This window comes from Aquarana catesbeiana, linkage group LG10 (genome assembly GCF_042186555.1).
Source record: "Aquarana catesbeiana isolate 2022-GZ linkage group LG10, ASM4218655v1, whole genome shotgun sequence".
In the NCBI taxonomy this organism is placed as follows: Eukaryota; Metazoa; Chordata; class Amphibia; order Anura; family Ranidae; genus Aquarana; species Aquarana catesbeiana.
In genome coordinates, this window is record NC_133333.1 from 60,077,615 (window position 1) to 60,098,972 (window position 21,358).

At 44.0% G+C, this 21,358-nt stretch overlaps 1 protein-coding gene across 2 annotated transcripts in view; it reads right to left on the reverse strand.

Annotated features, from left to right (window-relative positions):
- The window catches only part of LOC141110716 (protein kinase C and casein kinase substrate in neurons protein 1-like), a 214,292-nt gene that overhangs the window by 149,673 nt on the left and 43,261 nt on the right, over window positions 1-21,358 (reverse strand). The window lies entirely within an intron of this gene.

Sequence of the window (21,358 nt, forward strand, 5' to 3'; positions counted from 1 at the left end):
TGACCGCGCAATTAGCAGTTAAAGCGACGCAGTGCCAAATTGTAAAAAGTGCTCTGGTCAGGAAGGGGGTAAATCCTTCCGGGGCTGAAGTGGTTAAAAATGACCTATCCTTTTCAATCTCCAGACCTGTAATTGTCTGTAAAATGCAATGCAATATGGCTATCTGGAGGCCTTCTGTACACATATGGTGTACAGAACGCCCCCCAGAAATGCCATTTCTTGTTTTTGTGATTGGCTTACTGATTTTCCCATTAGTTGGCACTTAGATACAAATCAGATTTTGGGCATCCCCTACAACTAAAATTTCATTTTTGGTGAGATACTCCCAAAAAGGCAACTTTCTCATTAGAACCCTGCAAGTGCAGCAGCTGATTAATAATTATAAAACCACTCCCAAACAGATTCACATGGACACAGACGAAAAACTATTTTTCCTTCAAAATAATAACAAAAGTCAGGAATCCGCCACAGAATTTGTTTAAATCCCCTCAATGTACACAGATCACCCAGAGGGGAATGTTTTTTCTCAACAAAAGTGGAGTTACTCTTTAACAGAACAAGATGGTCTGGTGAGGTTGATCACTTTTTTCAATTTTATCCTACAAAGGTTGGGGGGTAATCTTTTTGAATCAGCGGTTAATGTTGAAAGCTGTACTGTGGTAACTGACTTGGTATTTTTGTTTTATATGTACGTCTTATTTGGTCAGTTGACCCTAAAATAAAGTATATTAACCACTTCAATACCGGACACTTTTACCCCCTTCCTGTCCAGGCCAATTTTCAGCTTCCAGCACTGTCAAACTGTGAATGACAATTGCGCGGTCATGCAACACTGTTGCATGAATGCAATAAAATTTTTATAATCTGCTTCACACAAATATAGCTTTCATTCCTTGGCATTTGATCGTGGCCGTTTTTAAAAAAAAAAACTATTTTGAAATAAACGCATTTTTCTTTGTTTCTGTTATAAAATTTTGTAAATAAACAATCTTTCTTCATAAAATTAGGCCAAATGTATACTGCCGCATTTCTTTGGTGAAAATAACCCAAATCAGTGTATATTATATAGTCTGTAGGAAAGTTATAGAGTCCACAAACTATGGTAGAAATATATGAAAACCGATCAATCCTGATGTACTGACGATCTCATTTCATCTCACCGTACAAATATCCCCTAAATTACCCCTTTCTGGAAAGTAGACATGTATTTCGTAAAAGGCATGGCATATTTCTTGTCACATTTTTTTGGAAAATGAAGAAATTTAAAAAAATGATGTTTATTTCACAATTTGTAAAAATGTTTTACATACTGTCACCAGTGCAATATAATACAGTAACACTGTACTACTCTTGAGAGGTGATCAGGATTTTTTTGTATACCCTATGATTGCTTATAACTGTGAATTTTATAGTTATATGCAACCATTTTTTTCCTGTATGAAAACTATTCATTAAGTTTTTACTGTTGTGATTAACTGTGATTGGCTCTGTCTTTACCATGTGATAGCTGTGACCAATCACAGCATATAACAATACTGTAGTACACAATAAAAGAAATGAATCAAAGCCTTTCATTGTGTACAACAGTCATGTGATCTGCTATGATTGGCCACAGCGATCACTTGGTACCGACAGCGGACCAGTACAGTGATCTGTCAACGGCTGTGTCCGGTGGGCACGGTGGGGGAGAGACAGTGTTGCCAACCATCAGTATTTTTACTGGCAGCCAGTAAAAAACAGGCAATTTCCTCCTGCCAGTAAATGCCAGTAAAAAGAAAAGGTTGCCAGTAAAAAATATGGCTGTGACGCTCGGCCCAGAGCCAGCCGAGACCATACGAGTGCCTGCTACAGTGTGTTCGGGTGGCTCTGGTGGAGGCGGTGCCTGAGTATGTCCTGTGATGTCATGGTGCAAGGGAGCCAAGCAGAGCGGCCAGAGCCTTCTGTGTGGGTCTGCGGGATGGGAGCAAGGCAGGCTGGGAGCAGGACCATCAGTGCTGTTTGGACTGGAGGGACGACCTGGCTTAGAGAGAGACTGTCACTGTGACTCAGGAGGGGACGTGTCGTGTCAGTAATCTGTACTGCTGCACACTGCTGTCAGTATCACCATGAGAGTTAATTTCATGTGTGTGCCGCCCATTCTAATTTCTTGCCCTCCTGAGTCCTGTCCCTGAGCTACTTACTTACTATAGCGAAAATAAAATAAGAAATATGTTTTTTGCCTTATTATCTACCTTAAATCACATTGCTAATTACATATTGTACTTGTTTGTATCCTAAATAGTGAAATTTGTACTTAAAACTGTAATTTAGTCACTTTTGGAAATGCCAGTAAAAACGTGGCCGTGCCAGTAAATTTTGGGTGTCATGTCAGTAAATTTCAATCTGTTAGGTTGGCAACACTGGTGAGAGATCGTACTGGTTCATGTGAGGTACATTCCTGGGAGGATGTCATATAACATCCTCCCAGAACAACAGTGCTCCCGCCCGGCCATCATTCTACAATAGGCCAGGCAGGTAGGGGTTAGAAAAGGTCAAACAAAAAAGATTTCAGAGATCAGATCCTCCATGTGTGAGAAGTCCCACACACCACTGTTTTTACTATTGGTTAAAATAGATTAACTTGTATCTTTTTGTGACTAACTATGTAACTATTTAGAGACCATAAATTCTAGCTTATCCTAGAAGGCAGGGGTGTTGCTAGGGGGTGGCTATTGGGGCTACAGCCCCGAATTTGGCACCCATAGCCCCAAGTCTCTTGCTGCAGGGTCCCTGCCTAACCAGCGGGTTGCGGCTGCTGCAGCGGGCGGGCTGGCTGCATGAGAGAGGTGGAGGAGAGGAGAGGAGCGAGCGGGCGGATGAGCAGAGGTGACATCTTTCTCCACCCGCTCCACATCAGTGCTCTTCACAGCCAGGTTTCTTCAATTTGGGAGCGAGGTGCGGCAAGCAGCAGAGAGATTACATCATCTCTCACTGTCCACCACACATCAGCACTCTTCCGTCCGCACAGTGGAGTGGAGGTCACATGCTTCCTGTCATCGTGGAGCTCCACTTTGCAGCCAGACCCCCTTGCTTCAATGTCGGAGGTGCGGCGGAGAGCAGCGAGATTACATCATCTCTCACTGCCCGCCCCACATCACCGCTCTCCTGCTCCCACTAAATGGACCAGTGCTGTCAGCCTGCCACCAATGCAGCGTGAATGCACATTTTGTTGGCTGGCTGGCATGGCAAGTGACAACCCACATCTGGTGGCCGGTGACGTGGAAAGTGACAATCTGCAAATGGTGGCAGGAGATGTGGCAAGTGACAAGCTGCAAATGGTGGCAAGAGATGTGGCAAGTGACAATCTGCAAATGGTGGTAGGAGACATGGCAAGTGACAATCTGCAAATGGCGGCAGGTGACGTGGCAAGTGACAATCCACATCTGCTGCCAGGTGAAAGTGGCAAGTGACAATCTACATCTGGTGGCAGGCGACATGGCAAGTGACAATCCACATCTAGTGGTAGGTGATGGTGGCAAGTAACACGCTGCATCTGGTGACAGGCGACAGTGGCAAGTGACACACTGCATCTGGTGACAGGAGATGTGGCAAGTGACATGCCCAGGGCTCCCACTGATTCTGCAGTATGGTGAGTTGAACCACTTCATTATATATTAGAATGTAGAAATAATGCACTTTAATCACCCTGACAACATATCAACCATGGTGCCATGATGATTGAAGCGCCAACACCAGCCATCGCCCATGAGAAATTGCTTACCACCGGTCCCCCCCGCTTCCTGACCAGCTGCCGTCATTATACTATGGCAGGTTGGCACAGCTGCACGAATCACCGTAGGTGTACGTTGGCCGCTTTAAGAGCGATAGGGGGTGGGTGGTCGGTGGCCACGATGTCCACCGGCCACCCGGATTCGCTCCACAGAGAGCCAGTACAGGGATCTGTGTATGTAAACAAACAGATCCCCGTTCTGACAGGGGAGTAGAGAGAGATCTGCTGTTCCTAGTAATTAGGAACAGCGATCTCTCTCCTCCTCCAGTCAGTATACTGCCCCAACAGTTAGAAACACCTTCCTAGGGAACACATTTAATCCCTTGATTGCCCCCCTAATATTAACCCCTTTCCTGCTAGTGACATTTACACAGTAATCAGTGCATTTTTATACCACTGATTGCTGTATAAGTGTCAATGGTGCCAAAAAAGTGTCAAAGGTGTTCGACCTGTCCGCCGAAATGACGCAGTCCCACTAAAAATTGCAGATCACCACCATTACTAGTAAAAAATAAATAAATAATAAAAATGCCATAAATCTATCCCCTATTTTGTAGACGCTATAACTTTTGATTTTTTTTACCAAAAATATGTAGAATACATATCGGCCTAAACTGATGAAGAAATGTTTTTTTTTTTGGGGGGGGGGGTATTTATTATAACAAAAAGTAAAAAATATTGTTTTTTTTTTTCAAAATTGTCGCTCTTTTTTTTGTTTATAGCCCAAAAAACAAAAACCACAGAGGTGATACAATACCACCAAAAGAAAGCTCTATTTGTGGGAAAAAATGGACATAAATTTTGTTTGGGTACAACATTGCACGATGGCGCAATTGTCAGTTAAAGCGACGCAGTGCCGTATCGCAAAAAATGGCCTGATCATTAAGGGGGCAAATCCTTCTGGTCCTTAAGTGGTTAATTTCAAGTGAAATGATAATAAACTTAAGCTGATTCTACATTTTATGTGTGATTAACTTTGCTGAATTTGTCCAAATTTTCTGAAGGATGGATCCTCCCTTTTTAATTAAAATGTCTGTAAATCAAAATGGTAGTTTAGTGCAATTAATTCCTTTTATCAAAACAATTTATCATCAAACAATCATATTCTTACATGGATGGCCAGCATGTCTAATTATACAATCTCCTTTAAATTTACCAACAACTATGTAGAGTGAGGATTTATCTAAATAATACATTTATTTATACCTAATCAGTCAATTGCGTCATGTAGTGTTTGGTACATTAAAGTAGAATGTAAAACCAGATTGTAACGGGTACCCAGCTTAACATAAGGGATGAATTCTTTAAGGCTGGGTTCACACTGGTACGACATGGCAGTCGTACGACTGTGGATCCGACTTTACCCTGCGACTTGAAGTCCGACATCTATCCGACTTCAATGAACAGGGATCCGACTTTGATCCCAGACAATACCAGGCACTGTGTCTGGTATAAATTTTGGAGGGACGAAAAAAACAGCATGGGGAGGAGTGGAGAGCATGACATCAGTGCCCCGCCTCTCCACCTAATCCAATCAGTGAATGCTTTGCTTTCATTGAGAGAGTGCAAAGTAATCTATGATCAGCACCCATTACCCAGTGGTCAACCTCCTGTGTTCAGAATGCAGAAGGGGAGCCCCTTGGCATGGGGCCAGGAAGCTAGTAGAGATCACTGGAGTAGCAGTGTCTACCAGTGTCTTTGCATCTTCTAGCGGGATTCCACAGGTATGGTAAATGCATAGTTACTTTGGTCCAAGCTGGACCAATGTAACTATAAAATATCTACTATTGGAATTCTTCTTTAAAATGTGTTAGAAATACGATTTATATCCTTAGGTTGCAGAAAGCTTGGCCACTCATCATGCATTCTCAAATGTTAAGGAGAAGAGTGGCAATAAGGCCATATGTGATTTATTGCTTCACCCTGGAAAACAAAATTCATCATAGCATACATCTCTCTCATTGTCATATATAATTGCTATCGAAAAAACATTGCATTTTGAAAGACCCGCCAAAAACATATATTGCAGGTTAGTATGCATCTTCAGCCAACCAGAATGACTACTTACTGGTGCCAACTGTGTGGGAGGATGACATGTAGACTGTGCCATAGATTGTGTGGCTGGAGGAGAGGCTACCTGAGATTGGGGAATACAGTGTGGCAATATGAATCCAGTTGGTGCACATGAGAATAGTCCCAGTCTGGGACGAACTTTAGAAGACACGGACTGGTCTAACATATGGCTCACATCTAAGTCATCTTCACCCAACATCTTAGCACTGGAGACAAATTATAAAGTCCTAACTCGCTGGTACCTTGTACCCGCTAGAGTGGCAAAATATTCACCTAATACCTCAGCTCTTTGTTTTCGAGGATGCCCAGAAATAGGCACATATTTACACATATGGTGGACGTGCCCAGTAATCCAAACCTTCTGGAAGGAAGTCTTCGTGATTGCATCTAAAATATTTAAAAAAATAATACAACCAGATCCATATTTAACTTTACTTAATCTAAAACCGGAATGGTTAACACTCTCTCAATTCAAACTTATGATCCAACTAATAACGGCTGCAAAACAAACAGTGGCCAAGGCATGGAAATCTCCTACATTGGTACTAGCAGAAACAATTCACAGAATGAATAATACAATGTCCCATGCTAAGATGGTAGCCATCGATCAAAATCAAATTCCAAATTTGAAAAACTTTGGCATCCTTGGATAAAACAACAGTTCCTGTCAAACTTCAATGACTCTGTCCTGTTGCCATGGTAACAGATTAAATGACTTACAGAGACACCCATTCTAAGGCTTCAAAGAGAACTAAAAAGAATAATAAACTGACGAGCGGGACAACCTTGTGGACCATACCTCTACCTTTCAACCCTTTTTCTTCTTTCTCTTTCCTTTTCTCCACCTTACGATTAAAGCTCATTATCAGAATTTATTTGACCTATATACACTCTACTTGTAAACAATATGTATAGTAGGTATAAATCATTTAATTACCTACAAAAGTAACTAAGGAAATGATATATATCTTTAATTTAGGTTTACGTGAACCCAATGTTTAATATTTGAAATTTCATGATATTTACCTATATAAACCCTACTGTAAAACAATGAGCTTACTTTATAGATCCTTGTAAACTTACTTTATGTATCTCTATAACATTGTATACTCAATAAACTTCTTTTGACAAGGAGAATAGTCCCAGTCAAGCTTGCAGGAAGCAATATAGTAAATCCCTACAGCAGTAGCTCACCATCCAGTCACACACACACAGCGATTAGTGCACTTTCTGCTCTGCAACCAAATGACCCTGTCTGTCGGTACCCCTGAACCCAGTACTCTGGATCCTGCTCAGGTGGCTGATATTCAGCAATGATGGTGCACCCTGGACAGCAATGTGAGCTCTCTGGTCTCCCTCACAGAAGGAGGATAACGAGAGGCTGTGTCCTGTATGACCTCAGAAAATGCAGCTGTTTCTACTTCTCCCAACAATCTCCTCTCTGGGGAATGTAGTTCAAAAGCTCTTGATTGCACAGAGAGTCTCTCCTCAGAACTACAGTTCCCACAAGGCAGTGCTGCTTGACTCAGTCTATTAAACTTTTCCTGCTCAACAGCTCCCTCCTCTTGCTAATTGTTAGGCTGCATTCTCACCTGAGCGTAGTGTCTCTTCTGACGTTTTTGCACGCATTTTTATGCACGATCTTGGCGCTTTGTTAATGCACATTTTTATACAGTGTTTTTGAGCTTTGGCGTTTTTTTTATTAGTCAATAGAAAAAACTATCATCTGTTGCATCATTTGTTGCTAGGTTTTACAGCTTTTTTTTAGCTTTTACATCAGCTTTTATTTCTTGTTTCATTATTATTATTATTAATTTATTATTATTTTTTTCGTTAGGGTAAGGGGTTAGACTTTAGGTTAGGGTTAGGATTAGGGGTTTGGGTTAATATTTTATTTATTGTCTTATTATTATTTATTATTATTATTATTATTATTATTATTATTTAGGGTTTGGGTGTTACTACTACTTCTACTACTACTACTAATAATAATAATAATAATAATAATAAATGTATAAATAAATGTAAAATAAATACACAAATGAATAAATAGTAACTAAATACAATAAATAAATACTAAGTAATCATATATAGATAACACCCTAACATAAATTAAATAAATTATTAGTAGTAGTATTATTAATAATAATAGAAATAATAATAATAATAATAATCATAATAATAGTAATAATAATAATAATAATAAATATTATTATTTATAGTATTATTATTTTTTGTTCAGGTTTGGGTGTTTATTATTAATTTATTATTATTAATATTAATAATAATGATTTATTTAATATCTTTTTAAGGTTTTTTTAAGTTAGCTTTTTTAAGGTTAGCAGTTAATAACTATTTATTATTAGATATTTATTTATTAGCTATTTATGATGATTTTTAGTTATTTGTGTATTTATTTTACATTTATTTATTCATATATTATTACTATTTTTTTTTTTTATCAGAAAGCGCGCGAAAACAAAAATGTGTAAATCGCACATTTCCATTTATTTCTATGGGAATAAACACATGCCAAAAACGAGCAAATCTGCCCAATTTGAGTTACACTAAAAGCTCCAGAACTCTTTTGAGCTTCAGGCGTTTGGCTTCAGGCAACTTGAAGTGGAGATGTGAACCAACTCCATAAAGAATAATCAATTTTTTCTTCTCCGGTGTTTTGGCGTTTTCAACTTCAAGCTACAAAATGCTGAGGTGTGAATGGAGCCTAAACCAGTTCAGCACAGCAGGGCAGCTGCAGCCAGTGTTTCTCTCCCTCTCCATTCCTAGCCAAGCACCTGGCTACACATATTTGCTTTGGGTTTCTTTGGATTCTCTGTGTACATATGTTTTTGGCATCTTATTTGTAAAGAAAAAAATAAACTGTGCAGCAAACGGGTGTAAAAAAAAAAAAAAAGACCATTAACATATATCAAAATGCCTATACTGTATGTGTTATATGGAAATGTTGACTATGGTCAAACCCACCCTGTCTGCTTTCTTGATACCCCTCTCCACCTATAAGCTGCCTATCACCCTATTAATCGGGGTTCAATACATACATATTGATTCTACTTCAAAAGAATCAACACCCCAATCCTTCAAAACTCATAGCGAGATGCAGATTTTGTGAAATTCAAACAAAAAAAATTCAAGCAAAAACTGGAAACTTCTAACTGCACACGTCGGAAATAACCACACTGCCAATTACACAGTATGACAATTAAGCCTAATGAGTCATATGCACAGCTGGATAAAGGGAAGCAAAATCCTGAAAGCCTACTTATACTAAGAGCACTTCCAAATATTGTACAAGTCAGGCACACTGGTGATAAGCTTTTACACAAGCAATTGTATTAGTGTTTTTTTTTTTTTTTTTATCCACTGTATACAGCATCAATCCCCAATGAAGTCTATAGAAACACTAAAATGCTTTTCAACACTCAATTTACATTCTTACAAGCATAAAAATACAACAGTATGTTTCAATAGACTTGAAAATAAGCTGGCAAAATGCTAATGAAATGCAACAAAACCTTTTTCCTGACAGACTCCATGGCAGCCTACGTGTGGGTTAACCCCGCCTCCTCTCCAATGCTATAGGACCCCATTCCCATAAATGAGTACTCACCACTAGCTACTGCGTTCCTTTTTTGTCCTCCGCCAACGGACCTACACAAGATGTTCGCGTCCGGTCGGACGGATCCAAGATCATGGCATACCTCTTGCGGTGCAGCTCAGGGCCCAGCCATGGGCGGGCGAGTAGCGTTTAGAGGCTGAAGTTTACCCCTTTGGTGGAGGGATGGTCGCCTCTGTATGCAGAAACTTCTGGGCGCATCAACGGCTGGCAAAGTCGGAAGCATAGTTTTTGTCTCCATGGCAGTGTTTCTCTGTAGTCTGTCTTCCCCTAAGTCTCCCCGGCTCTTGTTTCGACCGTGGCGGTCGTTTTGGGACCTTCTCGCCCCTCATGGCGGCTGGAACGCTGGTGCGTTCCAGCTCAGCTCAACACTTCCGGGTGCGGCCGTCCGCGCTGTTCGCGCGTGTGCGGTAGCCTCCTCGAGACCGAGGCTTGGCTCGCGCATGCGTAGTACGGCGGAGTGTTCGGCAAACTGCACATGCGCAGTACGATCACTGTCCTATGGCACAGGCGCGTGGTGGGCGGTGACGTCATGGGCGGGGAGCTTTAAATACCGCTCATAGACTCCCTCACAGTGGGAATTTCCTCACAGTGAATGGGAGTGGAGCGGTCTTCCCCATACCCAGCTCTGGTCATCTTTAGGCGAGTGCCTGCCCGTTCTTGGTGTACACTGTATTGCTTTTGGAAAAAAAAAAAAAAAAAAAAAAGAAGAGGGAAAAGAAGTATGCAGTATATGTATCCATTTAAAAAAAAAAAAAGGGGGGGGAAAGAAATATCTTCCTTTATAGTTGTTTCTATGAACAAATATGAGGTGGTTTTTCTTTTTTTTTTGCATATGTTGCAAGTGCACATATGTTTGTTTTGGGGCAGATGACTTATTGGTTCCTCGGCCCGTCCAGGCCGTTTTCTTTCTGCAGACCAGCCGTATTGTGTCGCCCTTCATCTGGAAGTCATGGATAATTCACCGCCTTTAAGTGGCCAGCCCTCTCGCACAAGGTATGTGCTTATGAGGGGAGGGGTTGAAAGTCAGTCGCATTTTGGTGTGCGTTATCTGATGTTGGTCCCGCCATTTCCCCTTCCCTACTGTGTTTTTTCTTCCAGCCCTTCTAGATCGGACCCTCAGATCTTGGTCCAGAATGACAAAGACCTTGCCAGGCTGCAACGCCAGTCTCCTTCAAGATCCAGACGAGACTCTGCATCTGGAAGCCACCACCAGGGGAGACGCTCTCATTCCTCCTCCAGACACCGCTCCCACCGCCATGACAGCCACTCTGATCGAAGAGCCTGCTGGGGATGTGGAACGCGAGTTCCAGAGGGCAAGTCACTGTGTGATCGGTGCTATGCCTGGGCGGTCAGGGAAAAAGAGATGGAGAACCAGCGTTTGGAATCTCTTGTTAATCGTGTGGTACAGCAATCCCTGAAAGAGTTGGATTCTCCCCACACGCTAAGTCAGTCTACCTCACTGTCTGGCCCCTCGGCTGATGAGGCCTGTGAAGACCCGGGCACTTCCCAGCCTTACGCGGCCTCTCTTGATTCCTCAGATGATGATCCTCAGGAAGAAGAGGAAATTGGAGGTTTTGACTTCAGCATGGTATCACCATTAATTAAGGCAATCAAGGAGGCCCTCAAGTGGGAGGATCCTGCTACTCCTCCAGCTAAACAGAAGAAATTCTTCAAACACCTAGGGAAAGAACGCTCAAGTTTCCCGCTCCTTTCGGAACTGAAAGATATTATAGATGAGGAATGGAGTAAGACGGACAGGAAGTCCTCAATGTTGAATAAAACCTCCAGATTATATCCCTTCAAGTCGGAAGAGGTGAAGTGTCTGGAGAATGCTCCCCTTGTAGACGCAGCCTTAATGCGTCTGGCTAAACATGTTACACTTCCACTAGAGGATGCGGTGTCCTTCAAGGATGGTCTCGAGAGAAGGATTGACCAGGACTTAAAGAGGATTTATGGGCTGGCCGGCACGGCCTGTAAACCGGCCCTGGCTCTGGCAGCCATGTCAAAAGCCATTTAGGCCTGGACGGAGAATGTGGATTCCTTCCTTAAAGGAGTTTCGGAGGAGCTAGCGGGAAGTTCAGCAGCTGCAGAATTAAAGCTAGCGGCAGTCTTCTTGGGGGAGGCATCCATTGATTTGATACGCCTATTGGCGTGGATTATGCTGTCGTCGGTCACGGCCAAGTGGGCTTTATGGTTACGTCCTTGGCTTGCTGACCCGGTTTCCAAACAGGCTTGGTGTAAGATTCCCTTTGAGGGGTCTTCACTGTTTGGCAACAAGCTTGACGATGCCATAACACGAGCCACGGGTGGCAGGTCGGGCTTCCTTCCCCAAGATAGGCGTCTTCTTGGTCGGAAGAAACCTCAGTTTAGAAGACGTTCTCCAGAGCGCTCTAGGGAAGCTCGCTCATACAAGCCCGGCAGGGACTTCAGGAAAAACTGGAGCAGAGGTCAGACATCCTTTCGCAAGTCCACTAAAGGCCAGACATCCAGCGGCCGTGAGCAGGCGAAGTCTTTTTGAGATTGCGCCCGCCCAGGCGGGTCGGGTAGGGGCACGGCTGCGCCTCTTCCGTCACGTCTGGGTGGCCTTGATCTCGGACTTTTGGGTAATAAAAACAGTCTCGACAGGTCACAGATGGACCTTCTCCAGTACTCCTCCCCCCAGATTTGTCTCCACTCTTCTGCCCCGGTTGGAAGATCAAAAACAAGCTCTACTGTCCTACGTGGACCTTTTGAAATCTCAAGGAGCAGTGGTACACGTCCCGAGGGACGAATGGTTTCAGGGGGTACACTCCCATCTCTTCTTAGTTCGAAAAAAGAGTGGCTCTTGGCGTCCGGTCATAGACCTGACCTTCCTCAACGAGTTTATAGAGCAAGGAAAATTCAAAATGGAAACTTTATCGACCATTCAGCAAGCTATTCAGCCAGGCGATTGGATGAATTCCATCGACTTGAAGGATGCTTATTTCCACGTCCCAGTAGAAGAGGGGCTTCACAAATATCTCCGTTTCCAAGTGGGACAGGATCATCTACAGTTTATCTGCCTCCCCTTCGGGTTGACAACGTCCCCCCGAGTCTTTTCAAAACTTCTCTTAGCCACGGTGGCTCTCATAAGGTTAAAGGGGGTGCGTCTTTACCACTACCTAGACGACCTCCTGGTATTATCGCAAAGCAGGGAGCAGCTGCTGGCTCACCGGGAACAGGTGATCTCCACCCTGTCCAGCTTCGGGTGGCTCCTGAATTTAGCAAAGGGTCATCTAATTCCAGCTCAACACCTAATATATCTAGGAGCTCAGTTCGACGCCATCAGAAGCACTATTTCCCTTCCACTACAGAAAATTCCAGTTGTTCGGGACAGAATTTCTCGGGCTTTACATACCTCACACCTGAAAGCCTCTCAGTGTCTGGAGATCGTCGGCACGATGGTCTCTACGACTCCCATGGTCAAGTGGGCCTTGTGGAGATTACGTCCCTTCCAGTCGGGGTTTCTGCAGCAGTGGAGAACAGGGGACAAGAATCAAGTCATCCATGTGACATCGTCAATGAGGAACAGCCTCTTTTGGTGGCTTCAGCGCAAGAATCTCCTGGCATGCCACTCCATTGCCCCCATCTCCTGGATCACGGTCACGACCGATGCCAGCGGGACTGGTTGGGGAGCCCTCTGCGGTTCGCACCTCGCCCAGGGCAAATGGGATTCCTGCCTCCCCATCCCAGGTTCGAACGTCCTGGAACTCAGAGCGGCTTGGTGTGCACTACAATCCTTCTCTCACCTACTGAAAGGGGAGTCAGTGTTGTTAAGGATGGACAACACGACGGCCGTTGCCTACATGAAGAGGCAAGGGGGTACCCGGAGTCCCACTCTCCTTCGGGAAGTCGAGCCCATCCTTTCATGGGCACAGAAGAACCTTTCCAATATCTCGGCGGTGTTTGTCCCAGGAGTCCAGAATACTCAAGCGGACTTCCTTTCACGCACCGAGCTGGACAGCAACGAGTGGTCCCTTCATGTGGAGACATTCAGATGTGTCTCGTCACTAGGGATCAACCCCGAGGTAGATCTGTTCGCCTCCCGCCACAACTTCAAGCTGGAGAAATTTTACGCCAGAGACCGTTGCATCCAGGCTTTTGGGTCAGATGCACTGACGGATATATGGAGGTTCAGCAAGGCATATGCCTTCCCGCCGCTTCCAGTCATCCTGAGATTCCTGCAGAGGCTCCGATCGGAAACAGCCGAAGTGTTGACAATAGCTCCATACTGGCCGAACAGGCCTTGGTTCCCTCTCCTTATCCAACTCAGCTTCAGGGACCCGGTGCCTCTCCCTCTCGGGCCAGACCTTCTTTCTCAGGGGTCAGTCCTGCACCCATGTCCAGCAGTGCTGAGACTGATGGTCTGGTTCTTGAGAGGGAGAGGCTAATCTCGCTTGGCTGCGCTCATACAGTAATCTCAACCCTCATGAGTTCAAGAAGATCGAGCACAAATAGAGTCTATAGTAGAATCTGGTCCAAATTTGTGGATTTTTGCTCTTCTAGCGGCAGGTCTTTCAGACACCCGGGGGTGCAAGATGTACTCAGCTTCCTTCAAACAGGCTTAGATCTACCATTATCCATCAGCTCGCTTAGGGTCCAGGTCTCTGCACTGTCGGCCTTCTCTGGGTCCTCTTGGGCGACTAATCCGTTAATCCGGCAATTTTTTCGTGGAGCTTCAAGACTCAAGCCCCAAAGGAAATCCAGATTCCCCAAATGGGACCTTCCACTTGTCCTCGACTCAATCTCTGGACTCAGTACTACCGGGCCTTCCCCGCTCTCTATCAAGGACTTCTCAGCAAAAGTTGTCTTTCTAGTAGCCGTCACATCGGCAAAAAGAGTCTCTGAGATTGGTTCTCTGGGTTGTGAAGAACCCTTCCTGACGTTCTTCCCGGACGGGGTAGTTCTCATCCCTATGCTGGGTTCTAACCCGAAAGTGTCCTCGGTGTTCCACGATAATCAGGAGAGTCCTTCCTACGTTTAGGTCTCCGGGGTCCTCCGAGATTCCTCCTCTGGATGTAGGGGAAGCAATTAAAGAATATCTGAAAGTGACTTCTCCCTTCAGACGTTCTGACCATTTATTTGTTTTACACTCGGGCAGCAATAGGGAAGAAAGCCTCGATTAGGACACTCGCTACTTGGATTGTACAAACTATTCAACAAGCATACAGGGCGAAGGGCTTGGCTCCTCCACAGGCGGTGACGGCTCACTCCACCAGGGGAATGGCAGCTTCATGGGCGGCAGCTCGACACGTGGCCCCAGACACCATTTGCAAAGCGGCCTCGTGGGCCTCTATCAACACTTTCATGTCTCATTACTGTATTGAGCCTGCTTCATTGTCCTCTGTAAACTTTGGTTTGAGAATCCTATCGGTTGATAGGACAAATTAAATTTATGTTTGATTCAGCATACCCACCCGTGTGGTCGGCTAGTTATTTCCCACACGTAGGCTGCCATGGAGTCTGTCAGGAAAAAGGAAAATTTATTATCAAATACTTACTGTAATTTTCCTTTCCTGATGGACTCCATGACAGACGGAGTTCCCACCCATTGGTCAAAGAGTAGGCTAGTTACGGAATGCAGTAGCTAGTGGTGAGTACTCATTTATGGGAATGGGGTCCTATAGCATTGGAGAGGAGGCGGGGTTAACCCACACGTAGGCTGCCATGGAGTCCATCAGGAAAGGAAAATTACGGTAAGTATTTGATAATAAAGTTTCCTTTTTACCATACCTCCCAACTTTTTGAGATGGGAATGAGGGACACCTATCAGCAAAAGTATGCAGGCATAGGACACACCCCATGCCACACCCTCTTAAAGGAGAATTGTACAAAAAAAAAAAAAAACAAGATTGGTTAAACCCACAAGTGCCTTTTTACCATTACTATTGCTTTATATTGGCTTTTGGAATTTACAAATGCAGCAATTTAGAGATCTGAAAGGTTTAACGCTGGAAAATACTTTTGGATAGATAAAAACTGCATTTTATATACATCTATATAGATCAGACCAAAATGAGGGACAAATGAGGAGGAATGAGAGACAGAGGGACATTGCTCCAAATAAGGGACAGTCCCTTGAAATCAGGGACAGTTGGGAACTATGTTTTTACTACACAACTTTATAAGCACCAATGTACAAACGCCTGTCATTTTTAAGACCTGCCCTTTGTACAGAGCATGCTGTACAGGGGCAGGCATTTACAAGAATCATATCCAGTTTTATATCATTTTCAGCAAACGTTTGTTTTGTTTATTACCGATATTGACATAGCAACGCAAATGTTAATGCAGCACTTTCCATATTGTACATGTTGGAAAAGCAACAGCAAGTAGCTTTGTACTGTGAACTATATATAAGCATTATAGCTATCTTTGCAGCAGGTTGCGCTGTATTATTACAGTGTTATAGCATGTATTGTATGATATAAGGTCATCATAGGATGTACCTTCCTTATTGTGTTATGTGCAGTTGTTTGTATCCTGTTTCCTTTTCCATGAAAAGACATGTTGTGATATTCCTCCATAAAAGCAAAGCGTATTGCTGTATACAAGGAGCTTCCAGCGCATTATATCAATACTCTGCACAACAGTACATTCATATCAATCTCTACCCTGAAGGAGCTTACAGTCTAGGATCCCTGTCTCATATGCATTTGGACAGGAGCCAATTAATCTACTACTAATGCAGAGTACCCAAATAAAACCTTCACAAGAGCAGGGAAAACATGCAAACTCCATGCAGGTGGTTTTCTGGTTGGGATATAAACCAAGGACCCTAGTACTGCAAGGCAGGAGTGCTAAATACTAAACCACGTGCTGCCAAAGAGACAAGAAATGAGAGAAGAGAGAGTTTAGAATCCCTGAAATCCTGATTGATTCTAACAGATAAAACTCAGACATCAGCTGTCCCTGATCCTGTGTATATTCATAGTTATAGTGAAATCTGAGAGGTATGTTAAAGCAACATGGTTGTGTGCTATGTATAGTATGCCACACATGAGGGTGGGCGATTTAGAGACCCTCCCTGGAACGCAGCATGTGTAAGCATAGGTCCAATGTGGATAAGCAACATTTATAAATACTCGTGACTTGGGACGGGACTGGAACAGCCTTAATCTCAGTGAACAGAAACAATATTTTTTCCCATATTATTTTCTGATTGTTTTTGTAAACTAAGATGAATAAAGCTTTTAGGTGATCTAAAGATTGAGATCCCATAACTTAGGGGTTCTTAAACTTATAAATCTGAGTACCCAAATAAAATTGTTACCATACTGGAATGCAAGAAAAGAATTGTTATCAAAATAGCAGCAAAAGCAAACAGTCAAAAAACACATAGCGGAAGGTCTTCACCATTTTTGTAGCATATGATTTGAAACATAAATAAATAAAATGTGTTTTGCCCCTTCACACGATCGGCCCGCTCGGATCCACCTGTTCGCTTTTCACGCGGATCTGAGCAGGCCACCCATTGACTTCTATGGGCAGGCGAATGTCAGTGGAGATGTGTCCGCTGACACCCGCCTGCCATCCGATCCAACAAGATCCGCTCAAAACAGTTGGATGGCGATACGTTAGCCATCCGTTCAGCGGATTGGTTTGAATGGGATGAAAATAGACAGGATGTCTATTTTCATCTGATCTCCCCATAGAGAACAGCGGGGCTCTGACAGGTCCGTCTCTGCACAGTGAGCAGAGACAGACCTGTCATTCGCCTGCTCAGCGGGGATCAATGGAGCAATCCCCTGCTGAGCTAGCGGAGTCCGTCCAGCGAATCAGCCCCATGTAAAAGGGGCCTTATGTCATTCACCAATGAATTTGTGATTAGATAAACTAGGCTACGTTTACTATAGTCATGTGGCAACCCATCATAAACATGCCCTTGATCAAACTTTTTTTTTTTTTTTTGCCATCTGTGTCCCATTAGGGAGAGTTCCCTTCGAAGTGCCTCCAAAGTGAGGGAATCCCTGATTGTCATCAGAACTAGTGTCCCTATTGGAAGATTTCTCCTCTGTTGCTGTTCTGGTGATAACCCAAAATTTGGGATTTTTCTTCATGTTCACTCTCGGTGACAATGGTAAACAGGACAAATAAGATGCACACAGCTTAGGTGCAAGCAAATGCATGTTCAGCTCGGCCTGTTCAGTGCGCATCACAAATTGATCACACCTGAAGTACTGACGGCCTATATCATTTCTTGAGACCCTAACAAGCCAGGGAAGCACAAATACTCTCCAAATGACCTCTTTTTGGAAAGTAGACATTCCAAGGTATTTAATAAGAGGCATGGTGAGTTTTAATTTTTTTCCCACAATTCTTTGCAAAATCAAGATTTTTTAAAAAAAATTTTCATAAAATTGTCATATTAGCAGGTTATTTCTCACACACAGCATATGTATACCACAAATTACACTCCAAAACACATTCTACTACTCCTCCTGAGTATGGCGATACCACATGTGTGAGACTTTTACACAGCCTGGCCTAACATGCAGGGAGCACCATCAGGTGTTCTAGGGACATAAATTACACATATGACTTCTTGACTACCTCTTGCACTTTTGAAGACCATGGAGCACCAGGACAATGGAAACGCTCCAAAAATGACCCAATTTTGGAAAGAAAACACCCCAACATATAATCTATGAGGCATAATGAGTCTTTTGAACATGTAATTTTTTTCTACAAGTTTTTATAGCAAGTACATACCAAAAATTACACCCCAAAATATATTCTGCTTCTCCCCCTGTGTACGGCGATACCACATGTGGGAGACTTTTCCACAGCCTGGCCACATACAGAGGCCGAACATGCAGGGAGCACCATCAGGTGTTCTAGGGGCATAAATGTCAAATCTACCTATTACCCTATTGTGAGACACTGATGTGCACTGGTAATGGCACTGATGGGCACTGTAGTGGCATTGATGTGGCATGGATGAGCATAAATGGGGATGGCTGGGTATGGCTGAGTGTGGCTGGGTATGGCTGAGTGTGGCTGGGTATGGCTGGGTATGGCTGGGTATGGCTGAGTATGGCTGAGTATTGCTGAGTATGGCTGGGTATTGCTGGGTATGGCTGGGTATTGCTGGGTAAGGCTGAGCATAGCTGAGCATGGCTGAGTATAGCTGAGTATGGCTGGGTATTGCTGAGTATGGCTGGGTATAGCTGGGTATTTCTAGGTATGGCTGAGTATGGCTGAGTGATGCTGGATATGGCTGAGTGATGCTGGGTATGGCTGAGTATGGCTGGGTATGGCTGGGTATGGCTGGGTATGGCTGAGTATTGCTGAGTATGGCTGAGTATGGCTGAGTATTTCTGAGTATGGCTCAGTATTGATGGGGGTGGATGAGATGGTTGAGTATGGATGGCATGGCTGAGATGGATGGATGGCTGAGTATGGATGACATGGATGGCTGAGTATAGATGGCATGCCTAAGTATGGATGGCATGGATGGCTGAGTATGGATGGATGGCTGAGTATGGATGGCATGGCTGTTAGTATGGATGGCATGACTGAGTATGGATGGATGGGATGAGTCCTGCAAAGCCCACAGCGCTGCTGCACCTGATCTCTCCCTTCTCCGCTTACACTGTACCGATCGGTACAGAGAGGGGAGAGAGGAACCGGACATGACACCGGTTTGTTTACAAGTGATTGCTATGTCATTTGTCAGCGACCATTTACCGTGATCATGGATACTCCCGTTTGCACTCCCCACAGGACGCGATTCTGGGACGATGCCATAGTACGGCCTCCCAGAGTTATTGAGCTGCGCTGTAGCCTTCATTCGGTTATAGCGCGGTTGTTAAGTGGTTAATGGCTGTTTGTTGAGCTATTTTGATGGGACAGCAAATTTACACTGTTATACACGCTGTATACTCACTACTTTACATTGTAGCAAAGACTGATTTCTTCAGTGTTGTCACATGAAAAGATTAAAATATAAAGATAAGATATTAAAATATTTACAAAAATGTGAGGGGTGTACTCACTTTTGTGAGATACTGTACGTTATACTTCATACCAGCCCAACCGCATAAAGTCATTAGTTTTTTGTTCATAAAAGGGAAAACCATGCATTTTAAAGCACATTTAAAGAGTGTATTATACTCACCAGTGCTCAATAGCGTAGCCTCATCAGTGCTCATTGGTGCAGCCTCATCAGTGGCCATCAGCTTGGCCTGTTCAGTGCTCAACAGCTCAGCCTGTTCAGTACCAATCAGCTCAGCCTGTTTAATGCCCATTAGCTCAGCCTGTTCAGTCTCCATTAGCTCAGCCTGTTCAGTGCCAATCAGCTTAGCCTGTTCAGTGCCCATCAATGCAGCCTGGTCAATACCAATCATCTCAGGCTGTTCAGTGCCCATCAGCTCAGCCTGTTCAGTGCCCATCAGCTCAGCCTGTTCAGTGCCAATCAGCGCAGCCTGTTCAGTGCCAATCAGCGCAGCCTGTTCAGTGCCAATCAGCACAGCCTGTTCAGTGCCCATTAGCTCAGCCTGTTCAGTGCCCATCAGCTCAGCCTATTTTCTGCCCATGAACTCAGCCTGTTCAGTGCCAATCAGCTCAGCCTTTTCAGTGCTCATCAATGCAGCCTGTTTAGTGCCCATTAGCTAAGCCTTTTCAGTGCCCATCAGCTCAGCCTGTTCAGTGCCCATCAGTTCAGCCTGTTCTCTGCCCATCAGCTCAGCCTGTTCTCTGCCCATCAGCTCAACCTGTTCTCTGCACATCCGCTCTGCCCGTTCTCTGCTCATCCACTCAGCCTCTTCTCTGCCTATCAGCTCAGCCTGTTCTCTGCCCATCAGCTCAGCCTGTTCAGTGCCCATCAATGCAGCCTGTTCAGTGCCCATCAGATCAGCCTGTTTAGTAGACATGTGCATTCGTTTTTGTCTGACTGCATTTTCATCCGAATTTCAGGTATTTTCGATATCGTTTTAACAAATGATAACGAAAGTGCAGAATACGAAAACCGAAAGATCCGACATAAACAAATGCTTTATTTTCGTTTTCGTTGCAACAACAGTTCGATATAGATAGGAGATTCAACATGACACTGACAATAACAATCTGTGTCTATCGAACCTGTGGTCGAATGTGCCTAACCTTATCTCTATTAGTCCAAGGTTATTCTACATAGAGAGAAAAGATTCGACATAGAGAGAAAAGATTCGACATAGAGAGAAAAGATCGCCGCTGGAATTGGGTGGGGGAAGTGTGAAGATATGAAATATATGAATTCTGACTCGGTTTGCGAGTGTTGTCTTGCAAAACGTGCAGGATTCAAGCCTCTGCGGTGTGCAAAACCGCATTTGGCCAGAGGTGCAGGAGCGGTGGTGACACTCAGGGCCGTTCAGAGCCATTTGAAAGCACTTGGAAACCCTCAGAAATACTCTCAGAGCCTTTCTGAGGGTTTCCAAGTGCATCCGAGCGGTCTCCGAGTATTTCCGAGTCTCTCCGGCGCCCCCCCACCTCTGGCCACATGCTGTACTGCATACAAAAGAAGTCGATGTGCAAAGAATTATCTTTGTTTCCATTGACTTCTATGGGGAACTCGCTTTGATGTGCAAGTGCGTTGGATTACAAGTGTAGCGGTTTAGTTGCCACTAGTAACAAACATCCACCATATCACCATGCTGCCAGACTCCATACATCACTTGCAGAGACAATGAAAAGTCATTTGCTGTGTTTTGTTTTTGTTTATTGGGGGATACAACTTAGTTGGGGAAAAGGGTATATGGGATGCCCATAGAATAGTTCACTTTGCCATCATATTTGTAGATTTTTACAGATTAGCACATAATTAGAGCCTGGAGAAATAATGTGCATGCTTAACTGCTATGACCTTTCTCCTGCATCACCAT